Source organism: Sciurus vulgaris (genome assembly GCF_902686455.1).
Source record: "Sciurus vulgaris genome assembly, chromosome: 3".
In the NCBI taxonomy this organism is placed as follows: Eukaryota; Metazoa; Chordata; class Mammalia; order Rodentia; family Sciuridae; genus Sciurus; species Sciurus vulgaris.
The window spans coordinates 116,057,200-116,073,410 of record NC_136463.1 but is presented as its reverse complement, the minus strand read 5'-3'; positions in this window follow the sequence as shown (position 1 = coordinate 116,073,410).

The window sequence follows — 16,211 nt, the reverse complement described above, 5'->3', positions numbered from 1 at the left end:
AATTCCAGCCAGCTAACTGCATAAGACCTTTCTTATCATGCCATCAGTGGGATGACATTGATAAACTCTGTGCCTCTACTCCTCCAAATAAATGATTGCTATGCTTTACTTTGATTCTTCACAGGCATATTGAACACATAGCCAAAATATCCCTATGTTCACAGACTTTTTCAAAGCTCCATGACATTCTTAGCTTCTCCTGCAACAACACTACAAAGATCAAATATCAAGCCATTTAACTCAATTGAGAAACATTATACTAAGCCAAGGGTGTGAGTTCGAATACTGTAATAACCAATTATGAACAAAAAAAACCCAAAATTCTTCTTTAGGGCTACAGACTATCTTTCAATGGTAAGTAAAAGGCCAACCATTTCCACACTATCAGAGGAAGAAATCAAGGTATAGAGATTACCAAATAGTATCATACTATACTTGAAAAGCAATTCATTCACAGATATGTCCTATTAACACTAGATCAATACTATCAACTCCACATGCTCAAGACAGCATATACTATGTATATAAATGTTACATAATATTAACAACATAAAAGTAATTAATTCGTATAGCATTCCTATCAACAGGTACTTACACTTATAATTAAGGAGATGGGACAGAACTACCACAGAATAGATCTGTAGCATAGCCTAGTAGAAAGACAACTGGACTGGAATTTATGAGACTAACCTGGTTCCTAATTCTCCTTTCTGTTCCAAATGGCAATATTTAAATCCGTATTTGTAACAAAGGGTGGTAAAGACTGGAAAGGTAACCAATGAGCAATTTTCCAAGAAATTCAAGTCAATATTAATAAAGGTAAGCACAGAGGAATATATTCCTTCATATTTTTGGAGACTTTACTATGATTTAGATATTATGCCAGGCCGAAGTTACAAATATAACGGTGTCCTGCAAAATGGGACAATTGTGAAAATGCATAACAGACAAATTTCTAGACACAGGTGACCTACCAAAATTGAACCAAGAAGATATTAAAACCTAAATATATCTGTTACGAGTAATGAGATTGAAGCAGTAATTTTTTTTAAATCTCCTATCAAAGAAAAGACTAGGATTTCATGTTCATGGTCACTTGGGGGGCCAGAGATCAGAGCGAGCATCTCTGGCCTAAGGTGGTAGACAGCAGTGGAATTTTACCCAGGAGGAAATTAAGAAATAGAGAAACTGATTGACCACCAGATGATACGACTGCTGCTGCAGCACATGACCTTGCAGTCACAGAAGTTCCAACCAGGCATGATTTGGACATGGCAATTACCTCTCCAAATCAGGCACCACCACCTTCAGGGCATATGAAATGGTATAAAATTCTTTTTACTATCTCTCAAATTGGTTTTTCAACAAGTTATGTAAAAATAAACTTACAGACTTTTTCTCCCACCCCCCAATTTTTGCCATTAAACCTTTAAATTCTAAACAAATTGTAATGTATCTATTTAAGAGTTAGATTTGGATGTACTATGGGTATGAATATTAATAGAAAGTCTGTTGCAAGCCTCTCTGTAAAATATGAAGAAAAGTACTCAGCATTCTATGTATTGTGTTAAATAGATGTACAAAATTTAAAAAAAAAAAAAAAGGCTAGGGCTGGATGGATTCTCTGCTGAATTTTACCACACTTTTTTATTAGCACATTTTAATTACACAGAATAATGGGTTTCATCGTAGTATATTCATACATGTATGTAACATAATTTGATCATATACATTCCCTCCATTATCCTCCTTTGCTTTCCCCTTTTCTTCCTCCCTGATCCCCCTCCTATTTTTTAATTCTCCTATTCTCTCTTTCATACTGTCTTTTTTACCCCTAGATTCCACATGTAAGGAAAACATGTTATATTTGTCTTTGAGTCTTGTTCATTTTGCGTAGTATTATGATCTCTATTTCCATCCATTTTCCTGCATTATTTTATTCTTTTTTAAGGCTGAATATTAGTCCTTTGTGTATATATACCATATTTTTCTTTATCCATTCATCTATTGACAGGGACCTAGGCTGGTTTGATAGTTTGGCTATTATGAATTGTGCTGTCATGAACATGAGTATGTAGGTTCTCTATAATATGCTGATTTTAATTCCTTTTGTATATACCATGAAGAAGTATAGCTGAATCAGACAGTCATTCCATTTTTAGCATTTTGAGAAACCTCTGTACTGATTTCATAGCGACTATATGTCTACAGAAGGACAGAGAAAGCGGAGAGCAAGTTCAGGATTTAATCTCAGAGTGACTGACATGAAAGTAGAAGGAGAACTATTAAGAAAGGAGAAGGGGACGGTGTGAGGGGACAAAAAGAGGGAAAGGAGGTGCAATAGGAGAGTGGATACAATTGAAGTACATTAGATGCATGTGTGGAAATGTCACAGTCAAACCCATTAATTTATAAAATTAATAAGGATAATTTTCTTTAAAAGATGGACTGGGTAACCTCAATTTCTTGGGACTTTGTTGTGGGTTGAATTCAAAACTTTGTATAGAATGGCTCCCTTATTACAGTTGATTATCATTAAACATAGAGTCCTGTGGGGGAGGAAGAGAATGGGTCAATGGCCCCAGGAAACCTAAGCATATATTTTCTATGAGTTTTTTTTATCTTAGATCCTCATTTTCATGTTAATTTTTAGAAATTATTATCAGTATTTTACTTATCATTTGAATGTTTGCCTCCCAATAATATTTTTATGTGATTTCAGTGCCCACGTTTATTTTTTCTCTTTGAAGCAAGTTTATATACAAATATTAGGAACTTGGTTCAGAAAATCTGCAACTGGTGCTGGGCACAGTGGCACATGCCTGTAATCCCAGTGGCTCAGGTTCAAAGCCAGCCTCAGCTAAAGTGAGGTGCTAAGCAAATCAGTGAAAACCCATCTAAGTAAAATGCAAAGTAGGGCTAGGGATGTGATTCAGTAGACAAGTGTCCTTGAGTTCAATCCCTAGTACCCCCCAAAAAAAAGAAAGAAAAAAGAAACCTGCAACTGGAACACATGAAATGCAAACATCTTGGAGGATATTCCCCCAATTCCCCAATTTGACTAAGTTCCTCTTAACCTACTGAGTCTATAGAATTGGCTTCCTCTTTACTAAGAGCTAATACCCTGACCTCCATCTTTCACCCAGCTCCCAACCATTCTCTACCCATCCCTATCCCAGGTGTTAATAGGAAATAATTCAGAGGTCTCCGTTCCTCAGGGCACCTTGTGCCCTCCATTGGGCCTCAATTCCCCTCTAAGTTACTAGACCTATAATTAGTATTAAATTGCAACTTAAACCAGCTGAGGAGCTGCTGGCTCTTATAAGGAAGAAAAATAACCATACTTAAGCTGCAAAATCTAGGAAGTATAGACCAACAAGAACCTGGGAGTTCACATGGGAATTTTAAGGTGCTTAAAATTTTAAGGCACCAGATAATAAATTTGGTGAAGTAACACTTTGCAAAGATGCAGAATTTAACAGCCTGGTGAGGACCCCTAAGAGGGAATGTGAACTCATTACTAGGATGGCTCCTAGAAACATGGAAAAAATGATGGTCCACACCGAGTGAAGCTGAAGTATAGAATGGCTGTGGTAGACAAAGGGATAGGATTAAAAGGCTCAAGGAAGTAAATACACTGAAATAGACTCACTAAAAGATCAGTCAAATGATTGTGTTCCATTGGAAGCCAACAGGAGACACAATTCAATTTATAAGATCACAAGGAACGCACCAGCATCACTAATATATTTAGTGATGACTCTCCTCTGTAGACCAAAAATGACAGTAGGAGAACTTGGTTTGAATATAGCAATGGGAATAATAGGATCCCCTCAAAACTGAAGCTACATGATGGCATTTTACTAACAAAAGGCAGTGAATCATGATTGTCCCAATGATCACCAAAAGGATCCTGTTGTGCAGAGAGTTATAGGGATGGCTATTAGAACATGGAGTCCCTAGAAACAGTCAAGATGGATACTACCTAGATAGCCAAGAAGGGTACATTCACCTTGCACAAAGTAAGTGAAAGATAGATAACTGGAGGCAGAAATGGATGTGCACAAAAATGTTGATAATTCCTAACCCAGTTTCAGGATCTGATCCAATTTTCAGAGCTAGCACCCTGAAAGAGATGGTCAGGCCCACTGAATGAACAATCCTACCATGCCAAGTTTTTCATGGTATTGATTTCCCTGTTCCTTGTACATAGGGAATTACAGGCATTTACTTTGAAAACTATTCACTGAGAAAAAGGGCACATTCAGATATTTTGAGAACTACTGAACACAGATTGTGAATGAACATTAATACCCACAAAACTAACACATCATCAGAAAGAGATATGTCATATAAGAGAAAAAGAGCATAGAGGGATTAGGCAATAAATGTAGTCCTAGGCAGGGTCCAGCTTAGAGTACATTCACTAGGTCTGCAGACCCATCCAAGGACATTTCCCTAGTTTTCCAATGTATAATTAGGATTGGAAATATTCAGCAATTGATCTAAACCCCTTGGTGTAAAGAAGCAGTATGGGGAAGAAAACCAAGTGGGAGTTCCTGAAACTATTCTCTTCCCATAGTCAGAATGGTAAATCAAAAAATTATATCATAACCCAAAAAGGATAGAACTTTTAAGGATCTAAAAGACACAAGAATGTTGGTCCCATCATATGCCACATATCCCACTTAATTGACAATTTTAGCCCTGCAGAAAATAAATGAATCTTAAATGATGACTATAGACTGTCAACAATTCAACCAACAAATAGCCCTAATCACAACCAGTATGCAAGATGTGATGTATTTGCTAGAGGTAATATGGCCTGAGATACATGAATAAGCCATTGATATGATAAGTATGTTCTTTTCTATCTCAGTCAGAAAAGAGGGTCAGAACAATTCTCATTCATAGAACCATACATTATACATTTATGGTTTCATTCCAAGGCAATATTAACTCATGTTTTCTATCATAATATAGTCCAAAGAAATCTTTGTAGCCCAAAAGATTCTTTGGGCTTCCCAAAGTATGAGGAAAAATTCTCCCAATCTTCAGAGAGTTAGGCAGTGTACCAGGTCACCTACTTTGCATGGAAAAGAAGCCCAGGGTTAAAATATGTATGTACTAATGGGCATTTTGTGGATGGCCTGGTTGGTTGGTCAGGTGCCCAAAAGTTAAAAATATTAGAATATCAGAAACGAATAAGTCTGGAGTATAGACATTTGGATGGGCACAAAGTGTGAAGATCTTTGTATCAGATCTTTGGACATCCCAAAGAATATCATGTCAGTCCATTATAGCAATGACATTATATTGATTGGGTCAGATGAGCAAGAACTAACTAGAATATTGTAGTCCCTTGGGAAACCACATACTCCAGAGAGAAGGAAATAAATCCTAAGACTTAGAAGTCTAAAACACCAGTATATTTTTAGACAAGTGGTTAGGGGTGTAATCCAAGTAAAAGACAAAATAGTAAATCTTGTACCTTGTGCTAAAAAGAAATCATAGCACTTGGTGGGCCTCGTTGGATTCTGGGGGTATCCATAGTTTAGGAATATTGTATGAATCTACATGCTGGGTGATGCTGGGTGAGAGTTTGGGGTAGGGCCCAAGCAGGAAAGATCTCTACAATAAGTATAGACTGCAGTACCTACAATAAGCCCCTACTGTATGTTCATACTATTCAATCAGACTGTGCATGATAGTGTATCAGTAGAAGGAAAAGGTACCATCGCAAGTTTATGATACTCTCAAGAAGTAACAATTGGAATCCTTTGAAATACTAGAGTAAGGGCTTAACAACTGAAGTGGAGAATTATATGCACTGAAAAAAAATAACACCTGTATGCTACTGGCCCCTAATAGAGATAAAATACCTGATTTTTGGACCAACAAGTTATCATGTGGCTAAATCTGCTCATCATACAATGAGTCACGTCAGATCCACAAAATCTTAAGGTCAAATGAGCCCAGCAAAAATCGATTCCAAAATAAAGCACAAGGAAGTGTAGAAGGCACAAGTAAGTTGCATGAGCAAGTTGTGCAGACCCCCATGGCATTCACCTCTCCTCTATCAGTGCTATTTCATTGACTCACAAATATGACTATATAGGACATCCCATTAAACCAGTTAAAGGAATAGGAAAATGTCTGAGCCTGGCTTATGGAAGGAACACTCTATGTAAAAATGGATGAAATCTACATTGTAGCATCACTCAAGAATAGCCTAGGGGCTGGGGAGATAGCTCAGTTGGTAGAGTGCTTGCCTTGTAAGCATAAGGCCCTGGGTTCAATCCCCAGCACCAAAAAAAAAAAAAAAAAAAAAAAAAAAAAAAAGCCTAAAAGATAGTGGTGAAGAATAATGCTCCCAATCCTCAGAGATTTAGTTGATGTACCAGGTCACCTACTTTGTGTGAAAGAAGAAGCCCAAGGTTAAAATATGTAGGTACTAATGGGCATTTCATGAATGGCCTGGTTGGTTGGTCAGGTGCCTAAAAGTAAAAATATTAGAATATCAGAAACTGGGAAGTCTAGGACAGAGACCTACAGAGGAACATATTAGCATGGGCACAAAGTATATCATCTGTGTATCAGATGTAAACAAGCATCAGAGTGCATTCACCACAGAAAAGACACAAAACCACCAAGTAAGCAAATGACTGTCAGTTGATGCCACCTATTCTGTCATCTACCATTTCAGTGCCACGCAACTGAAAGAATATGTGGCCTGGGAACTAAAGGGAGAGGCAGGAGTGGCCCCATTTACTTTAATCTTCAATGCCCCATTGGAGGACTGTGTTTCCCATCATTGCAGTTCTGTGCTTAACAGAGAAAGAATTCTTGATCCCCCAAACAGGCACACTTTACCAGGGGACATAATAGAGTCAAGATATTGTTCATATACAAAGACAACAGGAAGACATATTCAAATATTAAAAAACAGAATACAAAACAATAACTCATCCTTGCAATGAAATTAGTCATCTATGAGATTAATCGAACTAAAGAATTCAGGAGAACTTGGGGTGTAGCTTAGTACCAGAGTGCTTGCCTGCATGTATAAGGCCCTGGGTTCAATCCCATACCTTGCAAAATTTTAAAAATAAGTAAGGAATTAAGAAGTCATATTAAAAAATAATAATAAGACTAGTGGAAACAGTGAATTCACTTACATATTATACTAGTAAAGAACAAAATAAAAACTGTAGGAATTATGATTAATAAATAAACTGTGAATACCATAAATACCAAGAATACAATAATAATACAAACACAAAAGTTGAAGAATGGTAAGCCAGCAGGATATAAAAGAATGCTAATATTCACATTTTTATACCAGACTATCAACCAATGTCTAAAATTAAACATTCATTTAATAAAATATCATATTCCAACATCTTAGATTTGCATACTTTTTTTTTTTTGTAATTCTGATTTATATTATTTAAGCAACTCATTCCCAATACATTTTGTTCCATAATACATCATTTGGTAAGAATTGTCTCAATGTTTTCAAAATAAACCTTGCTTTAAATTTTTATATAAAAATTCAAGCAATTAATTTTGCTATATTTCAGATATTTTATTTTCTTAAATCATGATAAAATTCCCTTGATATAAATTGTAACATATTAATCATTTTTAAATGTACATTTCAGGGGTATAAAGTTCATTCATAATGTTCAGCCATAAGCCCCATCCATCTCTATAACTCTTTTCTTATGATAAAACAGAATCTCTAACCATTAAACAATAACTCTCCAACCTACCCACTCCTCAGTCATTGGCAATTCCTCTTTTACTTTCTGTCACTGTGATCCTGGATATTCTAAATAGTCCTATCAGTGGAATCATAGTATTCGTGATTGGTTTATTTTACTTAGCCTAGTGTTCTCAATGCTTCTTAATGCTGAGAATGTGCCTCCAATTCCTTCATTTTTAAAGGCTCATATTTCCTTGTATGTATATATCACATTATATTTTTTCCATTTATCCATCTGTGCACACTTGTTGGTTCCGTGTTTTAGATATCATGGATAATGCAGCTATGGAGTTGAGTGCAGAAACGTCTTTGAGACCATATTTTCCATTTCTTTTTTTTTTTTTTTCACTGATTTCCCCATGTTTTTCTTTTTTTTTTTTTATTGTAAACAAATGGGATACATGTTGTTTCTCTGTTTGTACATGGCGTAAAGGCATACCATTTGTGTAATCATAAATTTACATAGAGTAATGTTGTTTGATTCATTCTGTTATTTTTTCCCTTCCCCCACCCCTCCCACCCCTCTTTACCCTCTATACAGTAGTTCCTTCCTCCATACTTGCCCCCCTCCCTAACCCTAACTCTAACCCTAACACTAACCCTTCCCTCCCCCCCATTATGTGTCATCCTCCACTTATTAGCGATATCATTCGTCCTTTGGCTTTTTGAGATTGGCTTATCTCACTTAGCATGATATTCTCCAATTTCATCCATTTGCCTGCAAATGCCATCATTTTATCATTCTTTATGGCTGAGTAATATTCCATTGTATATATATATACCACAGTTTCTTTATCCACTCATCCATTGAAGGGCATCTAGGTTGGTTCCACAGTCTGGCTATTGTGAATTGAGCAGCTATGAACATTGATGTGGCTGTATCTCTGTAGTATGCTGATTTTAAGTCCTTTGGGTATAGGCCAAGGAGTGGGATAGCTGGGTCAAATGGAGGGTCCATTCCAAGTTTTCTAAGGAATCTCCACACTGCTTTCCAGAGTGGCTGCACTAATTTGCAGCCCCACCAGCAATGTATGAGTGTACCTTTCTCCCCACATCCTCGCCAACACCTGTTGTTGCTCGTATTCTTGATAATCGCCATTCTAATTGGGGTGAGATGGAATCTTAGGGTGGTTTTGATTTGCATTTCTCTTATTACTAGAGATGTTGAGCATTTTTCCATATGTTTGTTGATTGCTTGTAGATCTTCTTCTGTGAGGTGTCTATTCATTTCCTTAGCCCATTTGTCGACTGGATTATTTGAATTCTTGGAGTAGAGTTTTTTGAGTACTTTATAGATTCTGGAGATTAGTGCTCTATCTGAAGTATGATTGGCAAAGATATTCTCCCACTCTGTAGGCTCTTTCTTCGCATTGCTGATAGTTTCCTTTGCTGAGAGAAAGCTTTTTAGTTTGAATCTATCCCAGTGGTTGATTCTAGCTTTTATTTCTTGTGCTATGGGAGTCCTGTTAAGGAAGTCTGATCCTAGGCCAACAAGGTGAAGATTTGGACCTACTTTTTCTTCTATAAGATGCAGGTTCTCTGGTCTGATTCTGAGGTCCTTAATCCATTTTGAGTTTAGTTTCGTGCATGGTGAGAGATATGGGTTTAGTTTCATTCTGTTGCATATGGATTTCCAATTCTTCCAGCACCATTTGTTGAAGAGGCTATCTTTTCTCCATTGCATATTTTTGGCACCTTTGTCTAGTATGAGAAGATTGTATTTATTTGGGTTTGTGTCCGTGTCCTCTATTCTGTACCATTGATCTACCTTTCTACTTTGGTACCAATACCATGCCGTTTTTGTTACTATTGCTTTGTAGTAGAGTTGAAGATCTGGTATTGCAATACCCCTCTTTCACTCTTCCTGCTAAGGATTGCTTTAGCTATTCTGGGTTTCTTATTCTTCCAGATGAATTTCATAATTGCTTGCTCTATTTCTGTAAGGTACACAATTGGGATTTTAATTGGAATTGCATTGAATTTGTATAGCACTTTAGGTAGTATGGCCATTTTGACAATATTAATTCTTCCTATCCAAGAACATGGAAGATTTTCCCATCTTCTAAGGTGTTCTTTAATTTCTTTCTTTAGTGTTGTATAGTTCTCATTGTAGAGGTCTTTCACCTCTTTTGTGAGATTGATTCCCAAGTATTTTATTTTTTTCGAGGCTATTGTGAATGGGGTAGTTTTCCTAATTTCTCTTTCTGAAGATTCATCACTTATGTATAAAAATGTGTTGGATTTATGGGCATTGATCTTGTAACCTGCTACTTTACTGAATTCACTTATGAGTTCTAAGAGTTTTCTGGTGGAATTTCCAGGTTCCTCTAAATATATAATCATGTCATCAGCAAATAGGGATAGTTTGAGTTCTTCTTTTCCAATTCGTATCCCTTTAATTTCTTTGGTTTGTCTAATTGCTCTGGCCAGAGTCTCAAGAACGATGTTGAATAGAAGTGGTGAAAGAGGGCATCCCTGCCTTGTTCCAGTTTTTAGGGGGAATGCTTTCAGTTTTTCACCATTTAGAATGATATTAGCCATGGGCTTAGCATAAATGGCCTTTACAATGTTAAAGAATGTTCCCACTATCCCTATTTTTTCTAGTGTTTTGAGCATGAAGGGGTGCTGTATTTTATCAAATGCTTTTTCTGCATCTATTGAAATAATCATGTGATTCTTGACTTTAAGTCTATTAATATGGTGAATTACGTTTATTGATTTCCTGATGTTGAACCAACCTTGCATCCCTGGGATGAAACTCACTTGATCATGGTGCACTATCTTTTTACTATATTTTTGTATGCGATTTGCTAAAATTTTGTTGAGAATTTTTGCGTCGATGTTCATTAAGGATATTGGTCTGAAATTTTCTTTCCTTGATGAGTCTCTGTCTGGTTTAGGTATCAGTGTGATATTGGCTTCATAGAATGAGTTTGGGAGGGTTCCCTCCTCTTCTATTTTATGGAATATTTTGAGAAGTATTGGAATGAGCTCTTCTTTAAAGGTTTTGTAGAACTCAGCTGAGAACCCATCTGGTCCTGGACTTTTCTTTGTTGGTAGGCTTTTGATGACTTCTTCTATTTCAGTACTTGAAATTGGTCTATTTAAATTGTTTATGTCCTCCTCGTTCAGTTTAGGCAATTCATATGTCTCTAGAAATCTGTTGATGTCTTCAAAATTTTCTATTTTGTTGGAGTATAGATTTTCAAAATAGCTTCTAATTATGTTTTGTATTTCAATCTTGTCTGTTGTGATATTTCCTTGTTCATTCCGAATTTTAGTGATTTGGGTTTTCTCTCGTCTTCTCTTTGTTAGTGTGGCTAAAGGTTTATCAATTTTTTTTATTTTTTTGAAGAACCAACTATTTATTTTGTCAATTTTTTGTATTGTTTCTTTTGTTTCAATTTCATTGATTTCAGCTCTGAGTTTAACTATTTCCTGTCTTCTACTACTTTTGGTGCTGTTCTGTTCTTCTTTTTCTAGGGCTTTGAGCTGTAGTGTTAGGTCGTTTATTTGTTGAGTTTTACTTCTTTTATTAAATGCACTCCATGAAATAAATTTCCCTCTAAGTACTGCTTTCATAGTGTCCCAGAGATTTTGATATGATGTTTCTTTGTTCTCATTTACCTCTAAGAATTTTTTAATTTCCTTCCTAATATCTTCTGTTATCCCTTCATCATATAATAGCATATTGTTTAATCTCCAGATGTTGGAATAGTTTCTGTGTTTTACTCTTTCATTTATTTCCAACTTCAATCCATTATGATCTGATAGAATACATGCTAGTGTCTCTATCTTCTTGTATTTGCTAACATTAACTTTGTGGCATAATATATGGTCTATTTTAGAGAAGGATCCATGTGCTGCTGAGAAGAAAGTGTATTCGCTCTTGGTTGGATGGTATATTCTATAAATGTCTGTTAAGTCTAGATTATTGATTGTGTTATTGAGATCTATGGTTTCTTTGTTCAATTTTTGTCTGAAAGATCTGTCCAGTGGTGAGAGAGGCGTGTTAAAATCACCTAGTATTATTGTGTTATGGTCTATTTGGTTTCTGAAATTGAGAAGGATTTGTTTGACATACATGGATGAGCCACTGTTTGGGGCATAGATGTTTATGATTGTTATATCTTGCTGATTTATGCTTCCCTTAAGCAGTATGAAATGACCTTCTTTATCCCTTCTGACTAACTTTGGCTTGAAGTCCACATTATCGGAAATGAGGATGGATACTCCAGCTTTTTTGCTGAGTCCATGTGCATGGTATGTTTTTCCCCATCCTTTCACCTTTAGTCTATGGGTATCTTTTTCTATGAGGTGAGTCTCTTGCAGGCAACATATTGTTGGATCTTTCTTTTTAATCCAATTTGCCAGTCTATGTCTTTTGATTGATGAATTCAGGCCATTAACATTCAGGGTTATTATAGAGATATGATTTGGTTTCCCGGTCACTTGGTTCATTTTTTAAATTTTATTTATTATTTATTTGACACGACTTGTTTCCTCCTTTATTTGACAATTCCTTTAGGATAATTCCTCCCTTTGCTGATTTGCTTCTTTGTTTTTCATCTCTTCCTCATGGAATATTTTGCTGAGAATGTTCTGTAATGCTGGCTTTCTTTTTGTAAATTCTTTTAGCTTTTGTTTATCATGGAAGGATTTTATTTCATCGTCAAATTTGAAGGTCAGTTTTGCTGGGTATAAGATTCTTGGTTGGCATCCATTTTCTTTCAGGGCTTGAAAAATGTTGTTCCAGGCCCTTCTAGCTTTTAGGGTCTGGCTTGAAAAATCTGCTGATATCCGTATTGGTTTCCCCCTGAATGTAATTTGGTTCTTTTCTCTCACAGCCTTTAAAATTCTGTCTTTATTTTGTATGTTTTTTCATTATAATGTGCCTTGGTGTGGGTCTGTTGTAATTTTGTGTATTTGGAGTCCTATAAGCCTCTTGAACTTGATTTTCCATTTCATTCTTCACATTTGGGAAATTTTCTGATATTATTTCATTGAATAAATTGTTCATTCCTTTGGCTTGTTTCTCTAGGCCTTCCTCAATCCCAATAATTCTTAAATTTGGCCTTTTCATGATATCCCATAGTTCTTGGAGATTCTGTTCATGATTTCTTACCATCTTCTCTGTTTGTTCAACTTTGTTTTCAAGGTTAAATATTTTGTCTTCAATGTCTGAGGTTCTGTCTTCCAGGTGTTCTATCCTATTGGATATGCTTTCTATGGAGTTCTTAATTTGGTTTATGGTTTCCTTCATGTCAAGGATTTCTGTTTGTTTTTTTTTTCAATATCTCTAACTCTTTATTGAAATGATCTTTTGCTTCCTGTATTTGCTCTTTTAACTGTCGATTGGTGCAATCATTCAATGCTTGCATTTGCTCTTTCATCTCATCGTTTGCTTCTCTGATCATTTTAATTATGTACATTCTGAACTCCTTTTCTGTCATTTCTTCTGCCATGCTGTCATTGGGTTTTATTGATGTAACATCTAGATTTGTTTGCAGCATTTTCTTTCCTTGTTTTCTCATATTGTTCAGGTTTCAGTGGACCGCTGAGATATTGCAGAGTTCCTCTATTGACTAACAATGTCCCTGAAGATTTCTATATATATCCCCCCTTAGCCTTCAGTAGGCTGAAGTCTTGGAGGAAGTTGATAATGCGGTGCTCCACAAGGAAGCTGCCTCTCTAGGAGTGGTGGCCTTCAGGTGGGGTATAATCCCTGCTAGTGGGCAGAGGTGCCTCCACTTGTTGATCAATGGTCATCCAAAGGGGACCTAGGCTGCGGGCTGAGGCAAGGCCTATTTGGGCCTGAGTCTCTGGTTTTACCGTCCTTGTGGGGAAACCTCACCCGGCAGGGAAGACTCACCTGGTGGGGAGGTCTCGCTGGTCAGTTCCTTCCTAGAGGTTCCCCTCAATTTACAGCTACCGCCTGGGCTGAGCTGCCTTCCTCTGCAAAGTTCCCAGGGGCCCGGCCCTACCTCCTGGGCCTGGGAGCCTCACCCTTCGCAGATGAATCTCCTTAGGCTGCCCCTCCTCAGAGAATCTGCCCGCAGGTCTGGAACCTTCGCTCCGCCCTAAGCCTGTCTCTGTGCGGCTCTTCCACCAAGAAGCCTCCTAGATCCTGGGACCCTGCTCTGCACCTAATTGCCTGGCTATGCAGCTCCTCCTCTGAGCAGCCACCTGGGGCCCCGTACAATCGCTCTGAGTCCCAGAGACCCGCCACACGCCTCTTCCTCCAGACAGCCGCCCAGTACTCCGGTGCGGTCACTAGGAGTCCAAGAAATTCACTGCGTGCCTCCTCCTCCCACCAACCACCCGTAGCCCTGGGCAATCAATCACTCCGAGTCGAAGTGACCCTCCCCGTTCCTCCTCCTTCTCCAGATAACCCCCCGAGTGTTCAGGAGCGGTCACTCTGAGTGGCTCTGAATCCACGTGACCCGCTGCACGGGTCCTTTGGGCAACCGCCCGGAGCTCTGGTGCGGCCACTCAAGACCAAGCGACCCACCACGCTTCTCCTCCAGGCAGCCCCCTGTGTTCAGGAGCTGTCACTTTAAGTCCAAACAACTCACCACTCGCCTTCTCCTCTGAGCAGCCGCCTGGAGCGCTAATGCAGTCACTGCGAGTCCAAATGACCCACCGCGCTCCTCCTCCTCCTCGTCCTACTCTTCCGGGCAGGCCTCGGTGTTCAGAAGTGGTCCGAGTCCAAACAGCTCACCACGCAGCCCCTCCTCTGGCAACCGCCTGTAGCTCTGGTGTAGTCACCCGAATCCAAGCGGCCACGCTCCTCCTCCTCTTCTTCCTCAGGGCAGGCCCCGGTGTTCAGAAGCAGTCGTTCTGAGTCCAAACAGCTCACTGCGCAGCTTCTCCTCTGGCAACCGCCTGTAGCTCTGGTGCAGTCACTCCGAACCCAAGCGGCCACGTTCCTCCTCCTCCTCCTCAGGGCAGGCCCCGGTGTTCTGAGTCCACACAGCTCTCCTCGCCACTCCTCCCCTGGGCAGCCTCTGGAGCCCCAGTGGTTGCTCCGAGTCCCAGCGCTGTGCCGAGCGGCCTCCTTTACGGCGCTCCCAGTTGTCCGAGTTCACTGCTCCAGCAGGGGGAGGGGTGTCTCCATACTTTTTAATCATAAGAAGAATCACAAAGAAATAAATCCTGTGATGAAGAGGCATTTATTTGAAGTTCAACATTTCTTTAACTTCAGTCTCTTTTATATCTATTACTTTACATCACATTAAATTTAATATTTTATTTAAAATGCATTCACCTGATAATTGTTTTAATATTCAAAATGCCTTTTCACCTTAATGTTTCTTTAAATCTGAATTCCAGATCAAATAAACTTTGGTAAAAATTGAAAAAAAATAAAAATAAAAAAAAATAAAATAAAATGCATTCACAATATGACCCTCTTTTGTAAAACAATTTTTCCTAGATTCCAACCTAAACTATTTTTTATTTCTGCAGTTCTAGATGTGTGTTTTTCATAAAATTATATATGAAACAATATTCACCTTATGTTAATGATGGTGATTTATAAATAGTAGAATTTAGGCTATTTTTTAAATTTTATTTTTACACTTTTCTACATTTTTTGGATTATTTACAATAAGCAAATATAATTTTCCAAAAGCAATAATGAAAGGAAGCAAAGGCTAGATAACTAAAATATAAATTTATGCTAAAGTTAAATTTTTTTATAAATCTGTGAAGACTAAAGGTCTTGAATATTTTAAGGTAGAAATTAAAACTATAAGAGTTGGTGAACTCTTCCAAGAAAATCAGGAAAAGTACTGACATAGTTTTTTATTCCTATACAGCAGGTACAAAGAAAAGAAACCATGAAAAAAATCAGAGGTTACGTGATGAAGCCAGGCATGATGGCGTATGCCTGTAATCCCAGCAACTCAGGAGGCTGATGCAGGAGAATCACAAGTTCAAGACCAGCCTCAGCAACTTAGCAAGACCATGTCTCAAAAAACTAAAAAGAAAAAGAACTGGGGATGTAGCTCAGTGGTGAAGCTCCCCTGGATTCAATCTTAAGAGCCAAAAAAAATAGTTGAGTGATGAGAAGAGAATCAGAAACTATACTATCATAAAAACCATGAGAAGATGCAGTGACCAGCATTGTCAAATGCTACAGAGAGGTCATGTAAGGCACTAACTGAAAATCATAAGCAAGAAATTACTAGTAATCATGAGCAAAATGTTTTCAATAGCATGACTGAGGGTGTAAGTCAGACTGCAGTGGTGTATGAGCAAATAGCTACTGAAGAAGCTTATTCTTCTTTATTTAAGAAAGGGTCATGGGCTCGGGAGATAGCTCAGCTGGTAGAGTACTTGCCTCACAAGCACAAGGCCCTGAGTTTGATCCCCAGTACTGGAAAAAAAAAAAAAAAAAAAAACCAAGGGTCTCAAACTTCTGCAAGTGAGAGGGGAAAAG